The following is a 17995-nucleotide window of genomic DNA, read 5'->3' on the forward strand; positions in this document are numbered from 1 at the left end:
TTCGGTCCAAACAAACCTGTCATTCTGGACACGGACGCATTTTCCGGTCGAATTACTGCTGCTTTGTCACAACGGATTGGTTCGTCAGACAGACCTATTGACTTTGGTCCTGAACAAAACTCAGCAGAACTATTCCCAAAGAGAAAAGGAAGCTTTCGCCATCGTTTTCGGTGTGACTAAATTTCTCCAGCATTTATAGGGGCGAAAATTCTGTTTGGTAGCAGGCCACAAGTCTTTTCATTCAGTCTTCAATCTGGCCAAAACGATTCCTATTCGTACTGCCCACAAATTGCAACGTTGGGCTCTTCTTCTCCCCCACTACCTGTACGAGATCATTCATCGGCAGATTTCTAAGTAAGCAAATGTAGACGCTCTCTCACGTCTACCTATAGGATCTGATGCTGATTTCGACTCTTCCGAAGCAGCATGTTTTCAAATTGATGCGCAAGAAACTGACATTGTCCAGCAGTTTTCCCCTGGATTATCGCAAAGTAGTACCAGTAACTTCTCCCGATTCCGATTTGAAAATTTTGGTCAGATACATTTGTAGCTGTTACACACCTTCTGTCAAGCACATTTTTTAGCCTCATTGTTCCTCGATATTTTGCACGTCGATATGATTTTTCTGTTGTTCATGGTGTCATTTTGCTTCACAGTCAGGACATTCACGTGTGGTGATACTGCAAGTGCTTCAAAGACATGTACTCAGGTTATTAAATCAAGGTCGTTGGGGTATTGTCCGCACAAAACAATTAGCGCGCAAACATTGCACATGGTTTGATATGGACGCGCAAATACACTACTGGCCATTAAAATTGCTACACCAAGAAAAAATGCAGATGATAAACGGGTATTCATTGGTCAAATATGTTATACTAGAACTGACATGTGATTACATTTTCACGCAATTTGGGTGCATATATATCCTGACAAATCAGTACCCAGAACAAACACCTCTGGTCGTAATAACGGCCTTGATACGCCTGGGCATTGAGTCAAACAGAGCTTGGATGGCGTGTACAGGTACAGCTGCCCACGCAGCTTCAACACGATACTACAGTTCATCAAGAGTAGTGACTGGCGGTTTGTGACGAGCCAGTTGTTCGGCCACCATCGACCAGACGTTTTCAATTGGTGAGAGATCTGGAGAATGTGCTGGTCAGGGCAGCAGTCGAACATTTTCTGTATCCAGAAAGGCCCGTACAGGTCCTGCAACATGCGGTCGTGCATTATCCTGCTGAAATGTAGGGTTTCACAGTGATCGAATGAAGGGTAGAGCCACGGGTCGTAACACATCTGAAATGTAACGTCCACTCTTCAAAGTGCCGTCAATGCGAACAAGAGGTGACCGAGATGTGTAACCAATGGCACCCCATACCATCACACCGGGTGATACGCCAGTATGGCGATGACGAATACACGCTTCCAATGTGCGTTCACCGCGATGTCGCCAAACACGGATGCGACCATCATGATGCTGTAAACAGAACCTGGATTAATCCGAATAAATGACGTTTTGCAATTCGTGCACCCAGGTTCGTCGTTGAGTACATCATCGCAGGCGCTCCTGTCTGTGATGCAGCGCCAAGGGTAACCGCAGCCATGGTCTCCGAGCGGATGGTCCATGCTACTGCAAATGTCGTCGAACTGTTCGTGCAGATGGTTGTTGTCTTGCAAACGTCCCCATCTGTTGACTCAGGGATCGAGACGTGGCTGCACGATCCATTACAGCCATCCGGATAAGATGCCTGTTATCTCGACTGTTAGTGATACGAGGCCGTTGGGATCCAGCACGGCGTTCCGTATTACCCTCCTGAACCCATCCATTCCATATTCTGCTAACAGTCATTGGATCTCGACCAACGCGAGCAGCAATGTCGCGATACGATAAACCGCAATCGCGATAGGCTACAATTCAACATTTATCAAAGTCGGAAACGTGATGGTACGCATTTCTCCTCCTTACACGAGGCGTCACAACAACGTTTCACCAGGCAACGCCGGTCAACTGCTGTTTGTGTGTGAGAAATCGGTTGGAAGCTTTCCTCATGTCCGCACGCTGTGGGTGTCGCCACCGGCACCAGCCTTGTGTGAATGATCTGAAAAGGGCAATAATTTGCATATCACAGCATCTTCTTCCTGTCGGCTAAATTTCGCGTCTGTAGCACGTCATCTTCGTGGTGTAGCATTTTTAATGGCCAGTTGTGTAGAAAGGATGTCTCCACGATGTCCAGCGTGTGCCGAACAGCAGGCTGCCCCTCCACTTTGCTGACCCTTACTAGAACACATGCTGGTTAGTAGTTGTCGATGCGTATAGTACATTCCCTTTGTTATTCAAATGGCTCTGAGCACTATGCGACTTAACTTCTGAGGTCATCAGTCGCCTAGAACTAATTAAACCTAACTAAACTAAGGACATCACACACATCCATGCCCAAGGCAGGATTCGAACCTGCGACCCTAGCGGTCGCTCGTTTCCAGACTGTAGCGCCTAGAACCGCACGGCCACTCCTGCCGGCCTTTGTTATTCCCATGACATCGACAACATCTCACTCCACATATCAAGTATTTCAGTCCATATTCTGCATCGAAGGTCTGCCGGAATTGCTCGTCACGGGCAACGGACCTCAATTTGTCTCTGCAGAATTTGAAGATTTCGGTGCAGCGAAGGACTTACGCCATCTCACCACAGCACCGTTCCACCCTCTATCGAATGGTGAGGCTGAACGTTTTTTGCGCACGTTAAAACAGCAAATGGACAAACTTCGCTTACATCATCCACGCGAACGAGCCTTGTTTCTCTTCTTGTCCACTTATCAATGCCAATCCCGCAACGACCTTCGCCCTCTAGAATTGCCACATGGGCGACGCGACCGCACGCTTTTGCATTTGCTCAGTCCCCTGCTGCGGTCGGCGCCTACAGATTCCAGTCAGCCAACATATCAGATTAGCTAACCTGTGTCTTACAGTATCTGTGGCAGAAAGAAAGCATGGGAGCGCGAAGTCATTACTAATCCAATTGGATCGCGTGTGTTTCAGTATCGAGGTCCCGATGGATTGCAGAAGCGGCACCTAAATCAAATATGCCCTTGTCACTTGCAAAGTTCTGCCACTTCTCGTACAGGGATGGGCAAAATAATGTGAACACCTGAACTTACTTTGGAATGGTTTAATTGATAAGGGATTGGACCCCGATCTGCCCGTAATACAGCTGCGATTCTTCTTGGAATACCGGCATACAATGATTGTATAGTCTCCAGTGGAATGTTACGCCACTCTTCGATCCGAATCTCTTCTAACTCCTGTAGTGCCGAGGGAGGCGGAAATCGGCTTCGGAGTCTGCGCTCCAATACCGCCCACAAGTGTTCGATAATGCTGAAGTCCAGGGACTGTGCTGGACCGGGAAGACGCTGCAGTTCAGTTGCATGCTCCTCATACAACGATTGTACTGTCCTGGCTGTGTGAATGGGAGCATTATCGTCCTGAAATATGGCATCGTTTGAGTCATGGGATGCACCTGATAATCTAAAATGTTCGCATCATTGTTGGCTGCAGTAAGGCCTTTGAGAGTAATGATGGGACCAGTAGAATACCGTGATATGGCCGCCCACATCATCACACTCCCACCTCCATGCTTAACTGTTGGAGTCACCCAGTCAGCACTGTATGCTTCTTTTGGCGTTCTCGAGAAGTAAGCTAGGGCCGATGTAGGAAATAACGAAAACGTTGACTCGTCGGACCATATGACGTGTTTCTACTGATCAGTCGAACAGTATTTATGCTCCTGACAGCATGTTTTACGCTTCTTTGCGATGGTTGTCACTAATGGTTTCAGTGTAGCAGCTCGTCCGTGAATATTCGCTTTATGGACTTCTTGGCGGACAGTGTCGATAGATATGGGGTCTCGTAGATGGCTATTGAGCTTTGCAGTCACTTTAGCTGCTGTAGTTTTGTGCTGTTTTGACAAAAAAAATGTTCAAATGTGTGTGAAATCTTATGGGACTTAACTGCTAAGGTCATCAGTCCCTAAGCTTACACACTACTTAACTTACATTAGCCTAAGGACAAACACACACACCCATGCCCAAGGGAGGACTCGAACCTCCGCCGGGACCAGCCGCACAGTCTATGACTGCAGCACCTAGACCGCTCGGCTAATCCCGCGCGGCTTGTTTTGACACAATTCATGTTAGCGTATGACGATCTCTGTCATTTAGTTTCGATTTGCGCACACTATTACGTTTACACGATGATGTCTTTCCATTTTTTTGCGCAGGCTGTCGTGACTGTTGAAACAGTTGCTCTCGGCCGTATTGGTTACTGATGCTCCAGCTAATCGAGCCCCCACAATCTGCCCTCTTTGGAACTCTGTTAGGCCTTTCACTGCACGTCGACCTCGGCCTCTGAATGCAAATACGAAGTGTGCACTGCTCGTAAACAACCTGCACTGATGCCTAGTCCGTACTGAACACGCACAGTCCAGCGCGACACGTGCCTTACCTGTGTTGTTGACCGCCAAACACAACAATTCCATTACTTCCACTGTTCGCATTATTTTGCCAATCGCCTCTATGTACAAAGATTCCTGGCCGTCCCGGGCGACGCAACCAGAGAGCCGTGCATCAAGAGTGGGGTCAGGCGACGCTGTTGCCAGACCTCGAGCCGATGGACATCGATCCGACCCCGCATCCGTCCACTAGCGGACCTCCGGCGGTGCCTGCCATGCCACCACCGCTGGGTCAATCCCGCGCCGGAGCCTGCCGAAGGGCCTCCAGTCAGGAAGATCCCGTTGCGGATACCGGCCATCAAGAAGATGCCGTACCGATGGGTTCTGGGACGCACCTTCGGCGTAGTTTTTCGGTCGGTGTTTCCTTGCAGTCTCCTGACGGATGTCGGGGTGCGAGCGGCGACTCTGCATCGACTACAACAACGGTCGCCTCTCCAACACTGATTCCCACACCCACGCCTCCCCCTCACCGACGGTATGGTGCTCGGCCGTACGTGACGACGTTACAAGACACAGCCAGGGCTCATAGGCGCCGACGTTTTTCGATAATGGCTTCCAGCACACTGCTCGGTATTTACAATCGAGCTCATCGCGCCGTATCAGGTCACGGAGTACATCCGGCGACTCAGACTTTTCAATTTTGTCCTCTGCTCTGACTCTCTTAGCGCCCTTCAGAGTCTACATCTACATCTACATTTATACTCCGCAAGCCACCCAACGGTGTGTGGCGGAGGACACTACGTGCCACTGTCATTACCTCCCTTTCCTGTTCCACTCGCGTATGGTTCGCGGGAAGAACGACTGTCTAAAAGCCTCCGTGCGCGCTCTAATCTCTCTAATTTTACATTCGTGATCTCCTCGGGAGGTATAAGTAGGGGGAAGCAATATATTCGATACCTCATCCAGAAACGCACCCTCTCGAAACCTGGCGAGCAAGCTACACCGCGATGCAGAGCGCCTCTCTTGCAGAGTCTGCCACTTGAGTGTATTAAACATCTCCGTAACGCTATCACGGTTACCAAATAACCCTGTGACGAAACGCGCCGCTCTTCTTTGGATCTTCTCTATCTCCTCCGTCAACCCGATCTGGTACGGATCCCACACTGATGAGCAATACTCAAGTATAGGTCGAACGAGTGTTTTGTAAGCCACCTCCTTTGTTGATGGACTACATTTTCTAAGGACTCTCCCAATGAATCTCAACCTGGTACCCGCCTTACCAACAATTAATTTTATGATCATTCCACTTCATATCGTTCCGCACGCATACTCCCAGATATTTTACAGAAGTAACTGCTACCAGTGTTTGTTCCGCTATCATATAATCATACAATAAAGGATCCTTCTTTCTATGTATTTGCAATACATTACATTTGTCTATGTTAAGGGTCAGTTGCCACTCCCTGCACCAAGTGCCTATCCGCTGCAGATCTTCCTGCATTTCGCTACAATTTTCTACGCTGCAACTTCTCTGTATACTACAGCATCATCCGCGAAAAGCCGCATGGAACTTCCGACACTATCTACTAGGTCATTTATACATATTGTGAAGTCTCAGTGCGCTGTACACCGTCCATCCCTTAGTGCAATGGGTTCAGGAAAACTGTCACTTTCTCAGTCTTGGTGGAGCCACTCTGATGTTTATGTGGTTCCTGGTCAGCTTGGTCTGCCAGGAAACGAGGGTGCTGATGCTGCTGCCAAGGTTGCAGTCCTCATACCTCAGCCCATCAGTACCTATATTCCCTCCGATGATATCTATGTTGCTGTCTGTCAAGAGGTGGTGTCCCTTTGGCATCGCCAATGCTCCTCCCCTCACAGGAATAAGCTCCAGCGCATTAAGCCTCTCCCAGTGGCTTGTACGACCTCCTCTCGGCCCTCTCGCTGGGAGGAAGTCATTTTAACTAGATTGCGTGTTGCGCACTGCCTTTTTAGCCATCGTCAATCGTTAAGTGGCGCTCCCCCACCACTTTGTACATATTGCGCCCAAGTTTTAACTGTCAGACTCTTCCTGACGAAATGTCCATTTTTTAACCGTTTACGTTCCCGCTTGGGTTTGCCGTCCGAGTTATCAGCCGTTTTCGGAAACGACGCGTGGGCTGTCGATCGCGTTTTATTTTTTATCCGTCATAGCAATATGGCGAAGGCCATTTAATTTTTAGTTCTGGACCTCCGTTTCGGTATGGTGTCTTTCGTAGCACTTTCTCCACTTCCTTGTTTTTAGCTGCCTTCTCTTATGCCAATTGGAATTGACGTATAGTCCTCGTCTCTGTCTTCGTGTTCTAAAGTTTTGACTTGGACGCTTATGACCCCAGTTATTTTTGCGCCCAAAAACAAAAACAAAAAACAGCCAGGGCAAAAGCACCACAGGCACAAAGATGCTAGAGGGTGCCAATGCCATAGACTCACCATTTGCGCGAATTCCACCAGCGCCAGGGTCGGCGCTGAGAATGAAGATATCGATATCGCCTCGGCCAACTGATGGCCGAGTACAGTCCGCCAATGACCGGACGACGAAGGACAGAAGCCTACTCGGAAGACAGAAGAGTAACTCTCTCCCACTTGATTACAGACCATCGTCCAGGTCTGACTTAGACGGGGAACGTCATTTAGTGGACTCTTAGAAGTGAACAGACACTTTTTGTAAATTGCATTTGCTACGTTTACCTACGATTATTTGCACGTAGCCATTGAGGGCCTTTTTGTGTTATATTACAACCAGTGCTGCAGACTTCAATATCCAACTACTCACAAAGATAAGTAAACGTTTTACCTCATTAGTGTGACTTTGTTACTAATTTGTTGGAGTGTTGCAGAACCTTCATTCTACTAGCTTGTCACCCGACCCAGGGGCATAGTTGTGTAATGTTGTTGTTGTGGTCTTCAGTCCTTAGACTGATTTGATGCAGCTCTCCATGCTACTCTATCCTGTGCAAGCTTCTTCATCTCCCAGCACCTACTGCAGCCTACATCCTTCTGTGCACGGTCTGATGTGTAACAACAACAAATGCCTCTCTTTGTTCAGCTTGTATGTTGTGTAGTTGATAGAGGCGAGAGTTGAAGACTTTAATGGAGAAAGAATTTGATAAAATTAATATGTCACTAGATAGAATCGCATAATTGGTCATAAATGTGTAAGTTCATCTGGAAAAATGTGCACGGTCTAATGTGTAACGACAAGAAAAGCGACCTGCTAACCTTACCTTGCCGGGCACTTGCCAAGAAAAAATACGATAATCATCAGTAAGTGTTCATGTGAATATAATTGCATTAAGTGGTCATAAAAAAATCAGGAAATGGCATTACAGTGTGATAAATCATAAAGTATGTTCATTCAATAAAAGGTTTGACGTTGGAGACGTGGTGGTTCCCTTTGGTTTTTCTGGTTCTCAAAGTTTCGACGTGTACTACATTGGGGTGAGGAATGCTGCGAATTCTATATGGATCTGCATATAGAAGCTCAAATTTACTACATCTAGCTTTTCCTCTATTAGATAAATAATGTGTGCGTACTAATATCTTCTGTCCAATATGAAAGTCACGGCGTGTACAAACCTGTTTTTGCTGTCTTCTCCGGCGCTCTGCGGCACGTTTGATGTTGTTCAGCGCAATGTCAATTATTTCATGGTGTCGTAGTCGACGAGATGTAGGAAAGGTTACTAATTCTTTAATTTTGTTAGATGGTTCAACATTTTTCAGTATAACAGACGGAGATAGCATAGTAGATTCATTTGGTATGGAATTAATTACATCCTGGAATGAGAGTATGTGTGTGTCCCAATCAATATGTTTTTTATGGCAGTATATTCTACACAGTTTACCAATTTCTTTCATTAATCGTTCACAAGGGTTCGAAGAAGCATGGTACCTGGATATATACATCGGAGAAATGTTTCTAGCTCGTAACATACGTGTCCATATAGCAGATCGAAACTGTGATCCATTGGCGGAAATTACTTTCAATACATGCCCTACATGAAATAGAAAATGTTTTACAAATGCTTTCGAAACAATTTTAGCAGTAGCTTTGCGTAACGGAGTGAAGGTAACAAATTTTGAAGTGAGTTCAACAGCGACAAAGATGTAGCAAAAACCTCTATTAGTTCTGGGAATCGGACCAAAAATGTCTACAGCGGCCATGTGTCTCAATTTAACAGGTACAATGGGATGTAATGGAGGAATATGTGAAGTCGTATCTGACTTAGCTTTCTGGCAGATTTTACATGACGCTAAAACTCGTCGAACACGTTTCTCCATGTTGGTAAAATAACAGTTCTGTCTCAGTATAGGAAAACATTTTCTGGCTCCGTAATGTGCGTAACTTAAATGAGTATACCAGATTAATTTGTTAACAAGTTCGTCAGGAATGCATAATAACCAATTATTGCTGTCAGGGTGAGAGCGGCGAAACAGAATGTTATTGCGTACAGTGTAATGGTTTCTAATGGTAACATTATTCCTATCTTTCCAAAGGGTGTTAAATTTCTTTCCATACGTTGTCTTTACTCTGCTCTTGTGCTATGTCTTGTAATGATGACGAAATGAAATTCTCAAATGCAACTTGTTGAATGTACATGACGCTGAAATTTGCTTTGCAGAAGTTGGTTGCGATGTATTGCTGATTGTTGCTGAGAGAACGGGATAGTGCGTCTGCTATAATATTTTGAGTACCGGGAATGTGAGCAATTGTAAAATTAAATTCCTGTAAATAAAGTTTCCATCTGCTTAATCTGTCGTGTGTAAATTTACCCGAAAGTAAAAACTGTATCGCTCTATGATCTGTGTAAACGGTAGTGTGTCTTCCATAAAGAAAATGCCGAAATCTCGTAAATGCCCAAACAACACATAATGTTTCAAGTTCTGTAACAGAATAATTATGTTCAGTAGGTGACAGAATGCGACTCGCAAAGGCTATATTTTTAATTACTGTAGTGCCATCTTCTTCAATTTCCTGAAAAATGTGTACGCCTAATGCGGTGTTAGAACTGTCGGTAGCAATGGAAAAATTTCTAGTAAGATCTGGGTGCGATAAAAGTGGTGCATTCAACAAAGCATGTTTCAAATAACATTTTCGTGAACAAGATTCTGTGTATCTGAAGTATTGCTTACGTTGCTGGAAGATGCAACCTGTACTGTATCTAGTCAAATTCTATCTGACGTGCTATTATTTGCAGGAGGATACTGTGGCATTTCCACTATTTGTACTGTTCTGTTATTTCTTCCTGACGTATTACGTTCGGGATGATACCTACTGTCTGGTTCATTCATGATAATATGTTGTTGCGGATGATTTTGCTGCTGATAACACCGACTGTTATTAAATGTACGCTGAAATTTGTGCTCATTACTTTGACGTCTGTCATGATAGTCATTTCTATACGGTGCATTGCGATAGGAATTCAAATGGTGTGTTTTCTGTACGTACTGGTTTCCTTGTTGCTGTGCATTACTATTTGTTGGAGCTGATGCTATACGTGCACACGGCGAAACATTAAAGCTTGGTTGACCTTGTGCATTACATTGTTGGTTAGGTATGCTAACCAGTTGGTTTTGTTGCTGTTGCAGAGAAAAACCTCTATTGTTACCAAAATGTGTTTGCGACTGCTGAAAATTTTGTACATACTGATGATTAAAATTTTGTCTGTTATTAAAGTTCTCGTGGTTGTCATTTCTGGAGCGTCTAATGAAAAATTGTCACTTTCGGTAAAACTTGTCTTATCGGGTTTTCTTTACTCATTCTTAATCCTAGATAGAGCCATAGTTAAAGAGCTATTCAGATAGATATAAAGAATAGCAGAAGAGAAGGCAGCAGTGCAGAAAACTAAAGATGAAACAGCACTACTACGGCTCGGGGCCCTGTGCATGTTACGGCACATATTCACCTAAGTGTAATGAATCCCCTGAGGTTTATTATGCGCTGCAAATAAATTTTAGCTTCTGCGTTACAGGCAATGCCGGTGATAATTCAAAAGCAAATTGTTGTATCCAGTCCAAAGCTAGTTTCTGCATTACACGCAATGGCGATGAAAGTACAAAAATAAATTGTCGTATCCAGTTCAAAGCGTGTACCTGTGCTCTGTCATTTTCAAATACCTTAGATTTTTTTACAGATACAAATTGCTTATAATCAACGTTATCGTCACTGAATGTGTGAACAGGTTCACGATTGCATAAGAATCTGTTTGTCTGTGTCACTTCGCATTCTAAGTCACGTAGTCTCTGTAAATTACCTAAGTTACACTTGCTGTGTGAGTGTGTCAAATGTTCAGAATGTGCCGTATGCTGTGACGTGTTAGTGACTGAAACATTTCTCATTTCTGTCACTTTAATACGTTCGTCAATTTGGTTGTTCTGTTGTTCAAATTTCTCATCGACTTCCGTATGCAGAGTGTGTGAAAGTTCTGGTGACTTTAAATTAAACTCGTCGCGTATCTGTGTTGCGTTTTCTGAACATTGTTCAGTGACTGCATTAATTTCATGTCTAAGTGATTCTGTTGTCGCTGCATGTGTATTATTTAATTCTTGTGCAACAGATCTAATTTCTTCACTACTGTTCGTAGCACAAGCCTTACTTTCCTCACGTAATTGTTCTTTAGTATCATGACGTTACACGGTAACGGCTGTAATCTGTTCACTAAGTTGTTTGTTCTGTTCATTAAGGTTGTCGTGTTTTTCGTTCGGCTGTTTAAAACTTTCATTAAATTGTAGTAATAATGCCATAACTTGATCCCAGCCAATATTACCTACTCTATTCTCTGTACTGTGTGATGGTGTATTTGCATGTGTCACGCTTTGTGTAACCATTTGGTTATTCTGTGATTCTTGAAAATGTTTGCTAATCGGATGTGCACTGTTGGTGACTACCTCGGAATTAAATAAATCTGACGTATTCTGAGTACGCTGTTCATTTTCGTTAGAAAATTTCATCTGTTCACAATTCAAATTTTGCAAATCGGGCGTGTCGAACTGGTTAGCGTTCATTGTAACAGAACGTCCCGCGTCATCAATTGTCGTTAAATTAACAGAGGATACAATTGAATTTATTTGTTCATCATTAGGATCAAAATCATTACTAGTGGTCGGTAGGCACTGATTGTCTGTAAATGGAGGATTGTCATCATTACACTGAGTGTCGCAAATATTATCGGTCAAATTATTCGAGTCGGCTATTTCACTCATTACACATCGCGATGTACTATTAACAGTTTTTCGCGGCATTTTTTACAAATCAAAAATAGCACAAATGAAACAAGGACAATGCAAAAATGCAACAAACACAATTAAAACAAAGAGCAACAAATTGCCGATGATCTGTGAAAGAAAGAGTGACAAATTAGTAAATGCGTTGCGCCAGATGCAAACTATATTTAAGTAAATAAGAGCAGATATATGACTCCTTATCAGAAGATTCCCAAAGAAATACGATCCTGGCCGGATGTCGCCAAGTGTAACCTCCCCACAGTAATTATTTTTATTTTTTATAATATGAACCTTGCGTAACCTCCCAACAAAAATAATAAGTAAAAGAATTTTTTAATATTGTAACCTCTGAACAAAATTGGCTCCCATTTATAATCTGTGTGCAGAAATGCATTCACATTTAGTGTTCCCACAAAATTCTGTTCTCATTTAATGTTAAGTTCGAAACAGAAAAATTCCTAAACACCAAAATAATAAGAAAATTTAGTAACCCGGTAAATTTTATGACGACAGCCACGCTGCGCCTCGGCCCTGTATTCTGAATAAAAAAAAGGCAAAAATTCTTACCTCAATAAAAACTGCAAATATATCTGCTCTTACATAAAAATTTTCGGCACAGCTCCGTGCAAGGCTGGCCTTTGCTTTGTGACTCGTGAAAGGAATTAATTATTCATTGGATAAAATCTTTAAATTGAAATGAATGCTTTTTTAAAAAAAAAATTACTTTATATTATGAAAATTATTATTGGGGCATTTTTTTTAAAGAAATTAAATGACAATTAATATACATTACTAGATATGCGCAAGGCTGCTTCTTTACCTTCTACAACAATACTCATCCTCCAGAGTCCTGACCAGAGTCCCGAGCAGAGCAGACAGCCGACACGCGCCGACTACCGCCGACTCACGCAGACTACTCAAGACTACTGTCGACACGCGCAGACAAGCGCAGACAAGCGACAAACAACAACAAACGACATACTGCTCTCTGGTCAGAGACTCTCCTAAGTCTTGCCTATTGCAGGCAGCGCTTAATAGCGCATACCTCACCTCTTACAAGCTACACTCCATACAAATACTTTCAGAAACGACTTCCTGACATTTAAATCTATACTCGATGTTAACAAATTTTTCTTCTTCAGAAACGCTTTCCTTGCCATTGCCAGTCTACATTTTATATCCTCTCTACTTCGACCGTCATCAGTTATTTTGCTCCCCAAATAGCAAAACTCCTTTACTACTTTAAGTGTCTCATTTCCTAATCTAATTCCCTCAGCGTCACCCAACTTAATTCGACTACATTCCATTATCCTCGTTTTGCTTTTGTTGATGTTCATCTTATATCCTCCTTTCAAGACACTATCCATTCCGTTCAACGGTTCTTCCAAGTCCTTTGCTGTCTCTGACAGAATTACAATGTCATCAGCGAACCTCAAAAGTTTTTATTTCTTCTCCATGGATTTTAATACCTACTCCGAATTTTTCTGTCGTTTCCTTTACTGCTTGCTCAATATACAGATTGAATAACATCGGGGAGAGGCTACAACCCTGTCTCACTCCCTTCCCAACCACTGCTTCCCTTTCGTGTCCCTCTGCTCTTATAACTGTCATCTGCTTTCTGTGCAAATTATAAATAGTCTTTCGCTCTCTGTATTTTACCCCTGCCACCTTCAGAATTTGAAAGAGAGTATTCCAATCAACATTGTCAAAAGCTTTCTCTGAGTCTACAAATGCTAGAAATGTAGGTTTGCCTTTCCTTAATCTTTCTTCTAAGATAAGTCGTAGGGACAGTATTGCCTCACGTGTTCCAACATTTCTACGGAATCCAAACTGATCTTCCCCGAGGTCAGCTTCTATCTGGTTTTCCATTCGTCTGTAAAGAATTCGCGTTAGTATTTTGCAGCTGTGACTTAATAAACTGATATTTCGGTAATTTTCACATCTGTCAACACCTGCTTTCTTTGGGATTGGGATTATTATATTCTTCTTGAAGTCTGAGGGTATTTCGCCTGTCTAATACATCTTGCTCACCAGTTGGTAGAGTTTTGTCAGGACTGGCTCTCCCAAGGCTGTCAGTAGTTCTAATGGAATGTTGTCTACTCCGGGGGCCTTGTTTCGACTCAGGTCTTTCAGTGCTCTGTCAAACTCTTCACGCAATATCATATCTCCCATTTCATCTTCATCTACATCCTCTTCTGTTTCCATAATATTGTCCTCAAGTACATCACCCTTGTATAGACCCTCCATATACTCCTTCCACCTTTCTGCTTTCCCTTCTTTGCTTAGAACTGGGTTTCCATTAAAGCTCTTGATATTCATGCAAGTGGTTCTCCTTTCTCCAAAGGTCTCTTTAATTTTCCTGTAGGCAGTCTCTATCTTACCCCTAGTGAGATAAGCCTCTACATCCTTACATTTGCCATCTAGCCATCCCTGCTTAGCCATTTTGCACTTCCTGTCGATCTCATTTTTGTGACGTTTGTATTCCTTTTTGCCTGCTTCATTTACTGCATTTTTATATTTTCTCCTTTCATCAATTAAATTCAATATTTCTTCTGTTACCCAAGGATTTCTACTAGCCCTCGTCTTTTTACCTATTTGATCCTCTGCTGCCTTCACTATTTCATCCCTCAAAGCTACCCATTCTTCTTCTACTGTATTTCTTTCCCCCATTCCTGTCAGTTGTTCCCTTGTGCTCTCCCTGAGACTCTGTACAACCGCTGGTTCTTTCAGTTTATCCAGGTCCCATCTCCTTAAATTCCCACCTTTTTGCAGTTTCTTCAGTTTTAATCTACAGGTCATAACCATAGATTGTGGTCAGAGTCCACATCTGCACCTGGAAATGTCTTACAATTTAAAACCTGGTTCCTAAATCTCTTTCTTACCATTATATAATCTATCTGATACCTACTAGTATCTGTCTAGTAGTTGTGTAATAGTGGCAGGGAAAAATTGTCTTAGTGGTGTACTGCACCAGAAGCCGTTTCACGAACTCACAAATTCGGCCTACCGTGACAACAGTGGCAACTCGTTCTCCACAGCAGTAGGGACGAGGCTTTACGAAACTGGCGACGAGGGTTTACAAAAGAATGGACGTACAAAATTATATCATTTTATGACACATGTTTCAGGAGACACAAGGGAACGAGATGATGAGAAGAGAGAGAGGGAAGGGGGCGGGAATGGGGGGAGGAGGAGGAGGTGGACTTACGGAATTGAAATACGTACCAGGGTAACACAGGGTAATTGGGTAGTTAACAATATGATCGCTACATATAAGGCTCGACGTGTCGCCCCACAATGTCAGTATTGGCTCTTGAGCAAAAAAGTTAAAAGACTTTAGTTATTGACCACTGATAATGCGGAGTATGAATAGACGAAGCCTGTTGGGTTACAAACAAATAAAACATTGAGATGTAAAAGACGGCATTTTTCTCATCTGCAGGGTGATGCAAATATTTTAATGTGTTATTTCACAAGTGAAACTAAAAAAGTTCATGTAGACATAGGTCCGCAAATGTTTAGTTACGTAGTTAAGGCTAATAGAAGATTTCACCAGAAATTTAGCAACTTCGTTAATATGAAGCGACCGCAAAACTTTACGAGGTTGAAGTAAAGCACGATTTGCATTTATTTTGTTGTTAATCTAATAAAACATGTCCCAGACGTGTACCAGACGTGTACATCCAGAGATGCAAAGATTATCATACAAGTAAATTTGAGTACTTTCCGTTAAGAATGTAGAAACGTTTACGTCACTGTTGGCAACCGTCAATTACTTGTTTCAGTCGTTTCTTAACCTTGAAACGAATTAGTTTTCTGTATTTTTCAGTGAAGGGCCGGCCGCGGTGGCCGAGGGGTTCTAGGCGCCTCAATCCGGAACGGCGCGACTGCTACAGTCGCAGGTTCGAATCCTGCCTCGGGCATGGATGTGTGTGATGTCCTTAGGTTAGTTAGGTTTAAGTAGTTCTAAGTTCTAGGGGACTGATGACCTCAGATGTTAAGTCCCATAGTGCTCAGAGCCATTTTTTGTTCAGTGAAAGATCATAATAACAACAGCGTATTTAAGTGAAGCCACATAGTAACTCTTGAAGATTATTTATGAAATAGGGATGCCTTTCAAATTTACGGCACAGGAATACGCCGACGTGCTGTTTATTTATGGCCAATGTGATGGTAATGCTACGGCTGCAGTTAACGAATATCGCGTAACTTATCCAACTCGGAGGATTCCGAATGCACGAACCATTAGCGGGGTACTTCGAATGTTACGGGAGGCAGGTTCTCTACCTAGCGTTCATAATCAGTGCGAACGCTCGATACGTGAAGACGAGGATATTAAGGATTCTGAAACTTCCTGGCAGATTAAAACTGTGTGCCGGGCCGAGACTCGAACTCGGGACCTTTGCCTTCCGCGGGCAAATGCTCTACCAACTAAGCTACCCAAGCACGACTCACGCCCCGTCCTCCCAGCTTTACTTCTGCCAGTACCTAGGCAAAGGTCCCAAGTTCGAGTCTCGGTCCGGCACACAGTTTTAGTCTGCCAGGAAGTTTCATATCAGCGCACACTCCGCTGCAGAGTGAAAGTCTCGTTCTGGAAACATCCCCCAGGCTATGGCTAAGCCATGTTTCCGCAATATCCTTTCTTTCAGGAGTGCTAGTTCTGCAAGGTTCGCAGGAGAGCTTCTGTAGGTAGGAGACGGGTAATGGCAGAAGTAAAGCTGTGAGGACGGGGCGTGAGTCGTGCTTGGATAGCTCAGTTGGTAGAGCACATGCCCGCCAAGCAAACCCACATCAACAGTGCAAAGCAGTTTCCAGGAACGATTTAGCATAAATGTGTGGTGTGGTATAATCAAAACACACTTAATTGGACCATTCGTTTTCGCAGGACATCTAACTGGCGAGACGTACTTACAACTCCTTCAAGAAGAAATGCCCTGCTTGCTCGAAGATGTTCCAATTGCTACGCGACTGCAATTGTATTTTCAACATGACGGCGCGCCTCTACATTTCACCAACGCCGTTAATGCACATTTAAATGAACATTTTCCCCAGAATTGGATTGGTCATGGTGCTACACATCTGTGGCCACCCAGATCATCCGATTTAACACCAATGGACTTTTGTGTTTGAGGATGGATGAAAGACATAGTTTATGAGGACAAATTCAGTACACGTGAGGCATTACTTGTTCGCATTATGAATGCAATAGACGAAATTAAGAACAATCCTGTGAAACTGAAAAGAGGAACAAAATTTGTTCATACACGTGTAGCTAAATGCATTTAATTCGGTGGAGACATTTTTGAACATTTATTGTGAACGTACTGTATTCCTTAACATTGAGCTTTGTTTTTTTCCGGTTTAACAAAAATTCACGTGTGCTATGGTATTAATAAAAGCAGATTATCTGACACATACTTGATTAGAAGAAGGGATCGGTTGGTAGGACATGTTCTGAGACATCGAGGGATCACCAATTTAGTATTGGAGGGCAGCGTGGAGGGTAAAAATCGTAGAGGGAGACCAAGAGATGAGTACACTAAGCAGATTCAGAAGGATGTAGGCTGCAGTAGGTACTGGGAGATGAAGAAGCTTGTACAGGATAGAGTAGCATGGAGAGCTGCATCAAACCAGTCTCAGGACTGAAGACCACAACAACAACGACAACAACCAACATCTGACACATTCATATAGTTTCACTTAACGCTGTTAATATCATTTTTCCAAAATTAAATTCTCTACAACTTCTTGCAATCGCCTGGAATTTAAAAATCAAATTGGGCCAAGTAGTGAATAAATTAAAAATTTTATGGGATTACGTATTTGCTTCTCTGGATGTTCTGGAAAACTACTGCAGATACACGTCTGGGGCATGTTTTATTAGATTCACCAGATCAATAACAACAAAATAAATGGAAATCGTGCTTTACTTTAAGCTCACACAGTTTTGCGATGGCTTCATATCAGCGAAGTTGCTAAATTCCAGGCAAAATCTTTTATTAGCCGTAACTCCGTAACTAAACATTTGCGGACCTATGTTTATATGAACTTTTTTCTTTAGTTTTACTTGTACAATAACATATTAAAATATTTTAATATCTCCGTGAATCACCCTGTATATATGATAAACATGGCTGCCATTGTTTCCATGTGAGCAGAGGCGATCCTCGCCGTTTCCCCTTTGGTCTCCAACGACTGTAACGCTCGCGTGACGGGAACAGCGTTTTTCTATTGTTCGGAGGACTTCAGGAGCACCTTTAAAGAGCGTCGAAAAGACCGCGAGCAATTTCG

The 17995-nt window shown here is 43.2% G+C and overlaps 1 non-coding gene across 1 annotated transcript; it reads right to left on the reverse strand.

Annotated features, from left to right (window-relative positions):
- Positions 1-16076: 16076 nt before the first annotated feature.
- On the reverse strand, positions 16077-16151 carry Trnap-cgg (transfer RNA proline (anticodon CGG)). The gene has a single exon. It is a non-coding gene; the product is annotated as a tRNA-Pro (tRNA).
- Between the last annotated feature and the right edge of the window lie 1844 nt (positions 16152-17995).

The sequence above is a fragment of the Schistocerca nitens genome, chromosome 7 (assembly GCF_023898315.1).
Source record: "Schistocerca nitens isolate TAMUIC-IGC-003100 chromosome 7, iqSchNite1.1, whole genome shotgun sequence".
Classification (NCBI taxonomy): Eukaryota; Metazoa; Arthropoda; class Insecta; order Orthoptera; family Acrididae; genus Schistocerca; species Schistocerca nitens.